Here is a 7,295-nt window from a genome sequence, read left to right as displayed (position 1 = left end):
TGGAGTTTATTATGTACTAAACACGGTAATACATATTTTTATGCATTAATCCATTTACTGTCACACAAACCTTTTGGGGAAGTCAGGCAGATTGTTTTCAAGGAGTCTTAGAACCCAAAAATTCCATGTTGCTGCTATTGCTATGAATATCTGTGAAGCCTCTTTCTTATGAAACACTCACAGCAAATTATTGTCTTAGTCCTAAAATTCATGAGGAAACTGAGATTCTGGACTGTGGTTCCAGGCCAGGAGTAGAAGCAAGCCTGTCTGAACTCCATCCCTGCCAAGGTTCCCAGATATAAAGGCAGGAGAGGAGCATGCCCATGGGCTCCCTTTGGTCCCTGGATCAGAAAGCAGGTGACCAGTGGCTTACCATGTCTGTCTGCACCAGCAGGTCTCCTGAGCTTGTCTCAGCAATCTTCTTGGTCCATTGGTCCCTTGGCTGGTGTAGTCCAGGACAGCACCTCACCACTCCAGATGATAGGGTCCTTTCCCCATCACTTCTATCATTCTCTGTGCCCCTGAGTTTTCAGATCCAGGTGCAGTAGGACAATGGGAGAGGCCCTGTGATCAGAATCAATGACTGGCTAGAGTGAGTCTTTTTTTTTTTAATGAGAATTAGCATTTATCGAGAGCCAATTCTGTGCCTGTCACTCACACCTATTCTATCATTTGTGCCCATACTATCTCTGGGCCAGGTATTATCGGTACTATTGGAAGACCAGACAAAACCAACAAGGCTGAGAGAAGAGTTTCTCAGGCTCACACAGATGGCACAAGGCAGCAGAAACCAAGCTCCTTCTTGTCTTGCAGATAAATGCTGCAAGGCAGAGCGAATACCTTGTAGAGTTAGCTTGGAGGTTTACTAACTCTGCCAAGTTTTGTACAGGAAAACATCACCCATGTTATTAAACCAAAACCCCATGAGGAAACTTTCTGGTGGCAGAGGGTCATTGGAACCAGTGTGGCCCAGGGCCTGAGAAAGACTAGCTGCTTGCGGTCCTTCCACCCAGGCTTTTCTGGGTCAGCTGTGCCCACTGGACCCAGTGAACCCACAGAAGCCTTCAAAGTGCTCTGTGGGAGGGGCGGGGCTCCTTGGAGGAAGCTGCTGAAGTTCTGACCACAGACCAGGGAGCTTGCCACCTCTGCGTGGTGCTTGCCGTCAGCAGGAAGCCACGAGCTACGGAACCGATTGAGACAACCAGGATGGACTTTTTCTTTGGGATTGTATCTGGTGTTGCTGGTTATCGCTAGAAGGCGGCTGCATCACAAGGGCTCTGGGGTTGAAAAAGCTATGGTGACAAGCTACTGAGCATTATCAAGGTAAGACTCTGCATCTTTGTTTTGTTTTGTTTTTGATTTATAAAAGCTCATCCATCAAGGGCTTTCTAAGCTGGAAAAGCCAGTGAACATGCCACAGAGGAAAGACAGGAGAAGACAGTGGGGTGGGAATAGGGGTGGGCACACACATGCCGGCTGTGGGGCTCCAGGCAAGTTGCTCAGCCTCTCTATGAACAAGGGTCATGGTCCCTACGAGGCAGACATGGCAAAGGCCAACGTGATGTATGGGGAGTGTCTCGCTCAAAGCAAATGATTGGTTGTTGCCCTTTTGAAATTCTGTTTGTTTTTAAATAAGCTTTTCCATTTTTCAGACATTGGGGGGGTAGGGTGATGGAATAGGTTTAATGATGACTTTTTGGGCTAAGCGATCGGTTTCTGAAAAGGAATGAACTGTTGATAACATATTTTGAGAGGAGTTTTAAAATTCTAGGGTTTTGACAACTGTCCCAGTCATTTGCTAATTGGCCACTGCTTTCACTCTCAATCAACCGCATTACCAAGGAACTAAAGAATTGTTATCATCGTGCTGCCATAGTTAGAGAGAAAAATTGTGCATGACATATGTAGATACTTCTCCATCCTGGATGGAGCTTGGTTCCCCTCACCTTCAGTGCAGAAGGGATTTGGAATGAAGTATGGAAAGGGAAGAACAGTAACTCCACAGTGGAGAATGCTGCCAGACACCACCTTAAGCAGGTGAAGCAAGGTTAATGTCTCAAGGGGTAAGTCGTGCTGTATTATGTAACTTCGGCTACGGTGTAAGGAGAAAAGTACTTCCCCTCTGTGCTGTTCTTCCCCCAAACTCTTAACCCCAGTCTCATCATGAGAAAACATCAGACAAACCCAAAGTGAGGGACAATCTGCAGAATACTTGACCTTTGCAATTGTCAAGGTCATGGAAAACAAGGAAAGATGGGAAAACTGTTACACATCAGAGGAGAGTAAGGAGACAAGACAACTAAACTCGGAACTCACATCCAGGATTGAAGTGGGTCCTAGAGGGAAAAAGTCATTAATGAAAAATAGGTGAAATCTGTCTGGAGTTTATTTAATAACATTGTGCCAATGCAGATTTCTTTGTTCTGGCAAATGTACCATGGTTAGGTAAGATGGTAATATTAGGGGGAGCTGAGTGCCCAGTATACGTGAAGTCTCTAGACTATCTTTGTAACTTTTCTGTAAACCTAAAATTATTCCAAATTAAAAAGCCAAAAAAGATTATATTCATCCTGCCTTAGAGCAGACGTGGTCAAAAGGTGAGCCTGCTTGGGAAAACTGGAATCCATGGCCAGTGGTCCCTGCCCTCTCTTTGAACTTTCTGGAACGTAACAGGCCTTTTGCATTTTTTATCATTGTCTCCCCCAACCTGCACCTCAGTCCTGAAAAGTTCTGTATTTCTCCCTCTCTCTCTCTCTTTAATATTTTATTTATTTATTTGAGAGAGAGAGAGAACACAAAGGGAGAGGGGGAAGCAGACTCCCCACTGAGCAGAGAGCCCATCATGGGGCTCAATCTCAGGACCCCAGGATCATGACCTGAGCTGAAGGCAGAGGCTTAGCTGACCGAGCCACTCACGTGCCCCTGTGTTTCTCTCTCTTTGTGGCATTTCTCATCATTCATTTATTATTTTTTCAGCACACATTTTTTGAGCTCTGTGTCAGGGGCGTTAGGGCTAAGTAGCCCACCCTTTGTCTGCCCAGCAATGCTCACTGTGCTGCTTCAGGCTCCCAGGCCTCCAAGAGCATGCCCAGAGTCCCAAACCTGACCCTCTCCTGGTGAGGAAGCAGAAGTCCAGAATGGAGGCTAGTGTGGGCCCTGAACCTGCGTGAAATGCCAGGATAAAATCTGCCATTCTCTGTGGGCCCAACCATCCCCACAGAATCTGTGGCCAGCCAAGCAGCTGTGAACTGTGCTGGGAAACAATTACCTGGGAGCCCCACTGTGGCCTGAGGAATGTGGGAGCCAGCTCTTGCTTGAGTGACAACCTGGCCTGATAGCCCATAGTATGCAGCCCTTGAGTCTGCAGCAGCCAGACAGAGCCACCAGGGGCCAGTATCCTTGCTTGTAAGGGTCAGGTGTGTGGGGAGGTAGCAGGGGAGCCGGAGAGACCTGACCCCTCCCCAACCCTCACATGCCTCACCCCCTCCCCAGACCCAGCAGAGCAGGTGTGCCCTGGTTTGAGGGTGATGTCCCAGCCAGATTAGAGAAAGAAGAAAGAATCATGAAGCTGTAGGACGACAGCACTTAGATGAAAATCACAACAGTTAGATGAAGATCAGAAGTGAGAGCAGCGATTACTGCTGGGCCTCGAGTCCTTTTCCTGTCACAGCTCCTGCTCCCTCCACTGCCAGCCCATCTGCTTTGACTAAGCCAGCTCCGCGCTGCTGTGGAGTGCTCCAGGCCATACTCCTGCTGCTGCTGCTCCCTCAGCTTGGGACCCCCTCCCCACCTTCTCATCCGGGCAAGTCCCACCTGTTCTAGCTCCTGGGACCAATGCCACCGCCTTCTCTTTGGTCGCCAGTGCCCAAATCCATCCCTGTGTCCCCGTGAACCTCCAGCAAATGCCGAGGGCTCCTTATTGGCAGAAGTTTGGGACCTGAGCTCCCCTGGGAAAGGGAGCTGCCCCCCCTTCATCCTCCTCTGGGTCCCAGCACTCAGGACAGTGTCTGAATTGGGGTGGGTGCCCTGTGAAATGGTTCTTGAGGGAAAGGAACAAGGGCAGGTTCTGGAATGCCAGCAAAGATTAAGACGGTAGGAAGAAAGCTTGAAGGCAGAAATGCACGTAAGATTTAATGACCACCCTTAGCCGCAGCGAGCTTCAGGGCCATCACCACGCCCTGGGTTTTAATGGGGGCCCTTGTGGAAGAAGGTGGTTGTCACTAGGTCTCTGGTGAGTTCTGCTCGCTGCAAGGTGTGGTATCACCCAGGAGAAGATGCTGGGCCTTGGGGCCAGCCAGTTCTGCTCTAGGACCTGTTTCTGCCACTTCCAGCTGGGCGAGTGTGAGCAAAGGACCCAGGGCTCTGTACGAGGGGAGCAGGTGCACCCAGCTTCAAGCTCAGACAGGAGAAGTAGATTGAGCAGGATGTTTGGAGCCAGAGCCTGAGGCTCGGAAGAGGCTTTGTCGTGGTCCCTGCTGACCCTGTAGGACCTCCACTCACCGCAGGCCACTGTGTGCTTTCTCACCAGAGGGCTGATATTTCCAAAACCGTGTTGTAGAAGGAGGTTCTCTTGGGTGCCTTGTCCTTTACCCCCTTCTGCTGGTTTCTTCAAATACCTTGATACTTGAGCTACTGGGCTAGGAATAGGGTGAGGTGAGCAAGTCTCCTGGGGTGCAGAGTTTAGGGAGGCCCTCACTCTCAGGGCTGCTCCGGGACAGGAATCGTTTGCACATGTTTCTGTAGTGTCTACAAGGATATGAGGTGGTCTGCGCTTAATGTATGAAGTTGGGAGTTCTGACCTCTGAGACCGCAGACCTTTGACGAGTTTCATGGGTCTAGGAGCTCTCTGAACTTGTCTGCAAGCTTATGTGCACATGCATGCTTCCAGCATATTCCCAAAAGGATCCACAAACCTAAATACCTGGAATCACCAAGTCCAATATTCAGTAATGATAATTTAATTTTATCTCTCAGTGTGTTGTGGATCCCAGGAATTAGAAAGAACGTGGGCATAGGAGTACGACAAAGCAGCTATGGCTTAGAAGTTCTCTAGCATAGAGGTTGGATAGCTGGCCTGTGGACCAGAGGGCTTGAGTTCAAGGTGTAGCCCTGCTGCTTCCTGACTGTGTGACCTTGAGCAACTCACCAAATGTCCTTGTGAAATAACAGTAGCTTGACCTCACTCTATTCTGACATAACTCAAGTAGGTTACTTTTAACCTGGAGTCTTACTTCTTTATTTCTTGGTAACAGCACATCACAGGGTTATAAGAATTAAACCCCAAAGCCCTAATTCTTAGGTGAGTTGAAACTGAAAAGTATACAACACTTCCACCTAGATTCTATTCAGTTCTCCACCTGAGAATCATCAGAGGAGTCCCTGTAATTTGCAAAAGGCACATTTCACATTGTAACTTTTCAAATTTGTTTTTATGTACAATATTTATTTTGAGGTCTCAAAAGGGAGACCACGGTTTTGTTATGTTTCTCAAAGAGGAAATGCTTTTAATAGGACTGGAAAAAATGAGTCCAGATATTTTGGGTGTGCCACCCTCCCTCTCCCTCCCCACCATCCAGCTAGTTGGTCTGCTCGCTGTGTGCCTGGATCTTGATGCTTGGGGTGTTCAAAGGATTGCATTCCAGAATCAGGCTCGGGCACCCTTTCCTGGTGAAGGCAGCTCATCCTAGGCTTGAGCTGAAGGCTGCTGTAAGAAATAACATAGGGAACTCACCGTGCCATCGTTACTGTGATGCCACTGGACCGCTGTCCGCTGTTCCACTCAAGACCACCCTAAGTGGCAGGAGAATTACTGTCAGGCTCCAGACCTGAGATATCTGTGCTGTTCTGGAGCAATGGATGTCCTAAAGACTCTGACTCTTCAAACTGATAATTTCCCACTCTGTGCTTTGGACGCCAGGACACTTAGTCTAATTTGCATCTAACCACTAGCAATTGGGTAGCCCCATCTCCTGGTCTGTATTTCTGTGTAACCGGCTTTACCCTCAAATTGGTTTCTCTGCCCTAATTTACCCTTTGGTCTTGATTTCTTCATCTTTTCTTCATTCTCTCCTATTTGTTTCATGTTTGCTTTTACAAGTGGCTTCAAATCTTTTTGGAAGTCCCAGAAAATGAATAAACAAATAAATAAACAAAAACAGAATAGCATTTTTGAAAGAGCTCGGTGCGTGGTGTGGGTGTTCGGTTAAGAATTCGTTTCCTTTCTGTGTACAAAACATAGACTAATTCCTTGTTTGTTAGTTTTACCAAGGGGGCCAGCCTATGGTGAAATGCTCAGCTGTGAGTCTATTATAGGCACGTAAACAGCTTGTTCACTGCCTGTTTTTAGGTATTCCACCTTGTGTCGTTACAAAGATTATGTGTAGTTATTTCATGTTAAGATTCCCTTTATTCCTGCAATTTCTATAGTAGAATCAGATTTTTAAAGAGAAACATTTATTTATTTAGAGAACATGCTCACGAGTTGGGGAGGGGTGGGGTGGGGAAGGGGCAGAGGAGGAGGGAGAGAGAATCTTAAGGAGCCTCCATGTGCAATGTGCGGCGGACGTGGGGCTTGATCTCACGACCCTGAGATCATGACCTGAGTCGAAGTCAAGAGTCGGTTGCTTAACCAACTGAGCCACCCAGGTGCCCCCAAGGAAATTTATTATTTTTCTTTAAGTATTGTGTTTGGAGATGGGATCAAAAGTAATAATCCATTTCATGATTTTGTTTGGGTGGCTTTATGGGAAAGGCTCACATTTCTTTCCCCTATGCATTTATGTGGAAAGGAATAATTTCCATGTTGTGGTATCCGTCTGTCTGTCTGATGGACTCCCTGGCAGCTGTCAGTGAAGTGGGGGTGGGGGGAGGTTAAGTTAAGATAAGTACCTTCTAGACTGAAAGCAGTGGTATTTTGGTAACGTTGGTAAATGTTTAATAACCAGCTTTCCAGAAAACAAATGTCACATATGTAAACATTTAAGTTTATTACAAATTGTACTGGTATAAAGAATACGTAACACATAATTTACAAATAATAACAAAATATGCAATATTCTTTATTATAGATACATACCATGGAGGCATCGATTCTCCATGGAGTGCTTTTGTTGACTTCTGCCAAATTCTTGTGTCCATGGTCAAGCTATAGCTGCAATTGACACACAACTATAGGGGTGACATGGACATCGTTGATATCTTCATTTATGTTAAGAAGACCAGAGTGACAAAGACGTATCGCACTACACTCCGTAGGCAGTGATGTCACTGGCTTCTTTGCTAAATTGGCTAATAGT

General features: G+C 46.9%; 1 protein-coding gene across 2 annotated transcripts in view; it reads left to right on the top strand.

The window, feature by feature from the left end:
• Window positions 1-529: 529 nt before the first annotated feature.
• The window catches only part of BLK (BLK proto-oncogene, Src family tyrosine kinase), a 79,214-nt gene continuing 72,448 nt past the window's right edge, over window positions 530-7,295 (top strand). Inside the window, exon 1 of one of the 2 annotated variants that reach the window (XM_040626455.1) lies at window positions 530-1,323. The gene's annotated coding sequence lies outside the window, so the exon portion shown is untranslated. The remainder of the gene's footprint in view (window positions 1,324-7,295) is intronic. The other variant, XM_008705072.2, reaches the window with a different exon arrangement.

Source organism: Ursus maritimus, unplaced genomic scaffold (assembly GCF_017311325.1).
Source record: "Ursus maritimus isolate PB19 unplaced genomic scaffold, ASM1731132v1 scaffold_11, whole genome shotgun sequence".
In the NCBI taxonomy this organism is placed as follows: Eukaryota; Metazoa; Chordata; class Mammalia; order Carnivora; family Ursidae; genus Ursus; species Ursus maritimus.
Note: the sequence above shows the minus strand (reverse complement) of the source record. Positions and strands in the feature narration are given on the sequence as shown.